Source organism: Arachis hypogaea, chromosome 2, assembly GCF_003086295.3.
Source record: "Arachis hypogaea cultivar Tifrunner chromosome 2, arahy.Tifrunner.gnm2.J5K5, whole genome shotgun sequence".
In the NCBI taxonomy this organism is placed as follows: domain Eukaryota; kingdom Viridiplantae; phylum Streptophyta; class Magnoliopsida; order Fabales; family Fabaceae; genus Arachis; species Arachis hypogaea.
The window spans coordinates 69693844-69697210 of NC_092037.1; the positions used below are offsets into that span (position 1 = coordinate 69693844).

At 43.8% G+C, this 3367-nt stretch overlaps 1 non-coding gene across 1 annotated transcript; it reads left to right on the forward strand.

The window, feature by feature from the left end:
• Nucleotides 1-2990: 2990 nt before the first annotated feature.
• LOC112764189 (small nucleolar RNA R71) lies at nt 2991-3098 on the forward strand. Its single transcript, XR_003183050.1, has one exon. It is a non-coding gene; the product is annotated as a small nucleolar RNA R71 (small nucleolar RNA).
• Nucleotides 3099-3367: the final 269 nt, after the last annotated feature.

The window sequence follows — 3367 nt, forward strand, 5'->3', positions numbered from 1 at the left end:
AACCTTTGATCAAAGTTGACCCTTCTAGGGTAAGGATGTTCATCTCCTTGCATCATGGGCAAGTTGAACGCCAACCTCACACTTTCCGGACTAAAGTCCAAGTATTTCCCCCGAACCATAGTAAGATAATTCTTTGGATCCGGGTTCACACTTTGATCATGGTTATTGGTGATCCATGCATTGGCATAGAACTCTTGAACCATCAAGATTCCGACTTGTTGAATGGGGTTGGTGAGGACTTCCCAACCTCTTCTTCGGATCTCATGTCGGATCTCCGGATATTCACCCTTTTTGAGTGAAAAAGGGACCTCGGGGATCACCTTCTTCAAGGCCACAACTTCATAGAAGTGGTCTTGATGCACCCTTGAGATGAATCTTTCCATCTCCCATGACTCGGAGGTGGAAGCTTTTGCCTTCCCTTTCCTCTTTCTAGAGGTTTCTCCGGCCTTGGATGCCATAAATGGTTATGGAAAAACAAAAAGCAATGCTTTTACCACACCAAACTTAAAATGTTTGCTCGTCCTCGAGCAAAAGAAGAAAGAAGAGAGGAGAAGAAGAAGAAATGAGGAGAAAGGGAATGGCGTTGTGTTCGGCAAAAGGGGGGAGAAAAGGAGGGTTTATATAGGAGAGGGGGAAGGGTAGGGTTCAGTCATTTGAGGGTGGGTTTGGGTGGGAAAGTGGTTTGAATTTGAATGGTGAGGTAGGTGGGGTTTTATGAAGGATGGATGTGAGTGGTGAAGAGAAAGATGGGATTTGATAGGTGAAGGGTTTTTGGGGAAGAGGTGTTGAGGTGATTGGTGAATGGGTGAAGAAGAGAGAGAGAGTGGTAGGGTAGGTGGGGATCCTGTGGGGTCCACATATCCTGAGGTGTCAAGGAAAAGTCATCCCTGCACCAAATGGCAAACAAAATCACGTTTTTAGCCATTTCTGGCGTTAAACGCCGGGCTGGTGCCCATTTCTGGCGTTTAACGCCAGCTTCTTGCCCCTTTCTGGTGTTTAACGCCAGTCTGGTGCCCCTTTCTGGCGTTAAACGCCCAGAATGGTGCCAGACTGGGCGTTAAACGCCCAACAGCTAACCTCACTGGCGTTTAAACGCCAGTAGGTGCGTCCTCCAGGGTGTGCTATTTTTCTTCCTGTTTTTCATTCTGTTTTTGCTTTTTTCATTGATTTTGTGACTCCTCATGATCATCAACCTACAAAAAAAGAAAAAATAACAAAATAAAATAGATAAAATATAACATTGGGTTGCCTCCCAACAAGCGCTTCTTTAATGTCAGTAGCTTGACAGAGGACTCTCATGGAGCCTCACAGATACTCAGAGCTATGTTGGAACCTCCCAACACCAAACTTAGAGTTTGAATGTGGGGGTTCAACACCAAACTTAGAGTTTGGTTGTGGCCTCCCAACACTAAACTTAGAGTTTGGCTATGGGGGCTCTGTTTGGCTCTGCTTTGAGAGAAGCTCTGCATTCTTCCTCTCCATGATGACAGAGGGGTATCCTTGAGCCTTAAACACCAAGGATTCTTCATTCACTTGAATGATCAACTCTCCTCTATCAACATCAATCACAGCCTTTGTTGTGGCTAGGAAGGGTCTGCCAAGGATGATGGATTCATCCATGCACTTCCCAGTCTCTAGGACTATGAAATCAGTAGGGATGTAATGGTCTTCAATCTTTACCAGAACATCCTCTACAAGTCCATGGGCTTGTTTTCTTGAATTGTCTGCCATCTCTAGTGAGATTTTTGCAGCTTGCACCTCAAAGATCCATAACTTCTCCATTACAGAGAGAGGCCTGAGGTTTACACTTGACCCTAAGTCACACAAGGCCTTCTTGAAGGTCATGGTGCCTATGGTACAAGGTATTGAAAACTTCCCAGGATCCTGTCTCTTTTGAGGCAGTTTTTGCCTAGACAAGTCATCCAATTCTTTGGTGAGCAAAGGGGATTCATCCTCCCAAGTCTCATTTCCAAATAACTTGTCATTTAGCTTCATGATTGCTCCAAGGTATTTAGCAACTTGCTCTTCAGTGACATACTCATCCTCTTCAGAGGAAGAATACTCATCAGAGCTCATGAATGGCAGAAGTCCAATGGAATCTCTATGGTCTCAGTTTGAGCCTCAGATTCCCATGGTTCCTCATTGGGGAACTCATTGGAGGCCAGTGGACGTCCAGTGAGGCCTTCCTCAGTGGCGTTCACTGCCTCTCCTTCCTCCCAAAATTCGGCCATGTTGATGGCCTTGCACTCTCCTTTTGGATTTTCTTCTGTATTGCTTGGGAGAGTACTAGGAGGGAGTTCAGTAATTTTCTTGCTCAGCTGACCCACTTGTGCCTCCAAATTTCTAATGGATGACCTTGTTTCAGTCATGAAACTTTGAGTGGTTTTGATCAGATCAGAGACCATGGTTGTTAAGTCAGAGTTATTCTACTTAGAACTCTCTGTCTGTTGCTGAGAAGATGATGGAAAAGGCTTGCTATTGCTAAACTTGTTTCTTCCACCATTATTGTTGTTGAAACTTTGTTGGGGTCTCAGTTGATCCTTCCATGAAAAATTTGGATGATTTCTCCATGAAGGATTATAGGTGTTTCCATAGGGTTATCCCATGTAATTCACCTCTTCCATTGAAGGGTTCTCAGGATCATAAGCTTCTTCCTCAGATGAAGCCTCCTTAGTACTGCTTGGTGCATTTTGCATTCCAGACAGACTTTGAGAGATCATATTGACTTGTTGAGTCAATATTTTGTTCTGAGCCAATATGGCATTCAGAGTGTCAATCTCAAGAACTCCTTTCTTCTGACTAGTCCCATTGTTCACAGGATTCCTTTCAGAAGTATACATGAATTGGTTATTTGCAACCATTTCAATCAGTTCTTGAGCTTCAGTAGGCGTCTTCTTCAAATGAAGAGATCCTCCAGCAGAGCTATCCAAAGACATCTTGGATAGTTCAGAGAGACCATCATAGAAAATACCTATGATGCTCCATTCAGAAAGCATATCAGAAGGACACTTTCTGATTAGTTGTTTGTATCTTTCCCAAGCTTCATAGAGGGATTCTCCTTCCTTCTGTCTGAAGGTTTGGACTTCCACTCTAAGCTTACTCAATTTTTGAGGTGGAAAGAACTTTGCCAAGAAGGCATTGACTAGCTTTTCCCAAGAGTCCAGGCTTTCTTTAGGTTGAGAGTCCAACCATGTCCTAGCTCTGTCTCTTACAGCAAAAGGGAATAGCATAAGTCTGTAGACCTCAGGGTCAACCCCATTAGTCTTGACAGTGTCACAGATTTGCAAGAACTCAGCTAAAAACTGATGAGGATCTTCCAATAGAAGTCCATGGAACTTGCAATTCTGTTGCATTAGAGAAACTAATT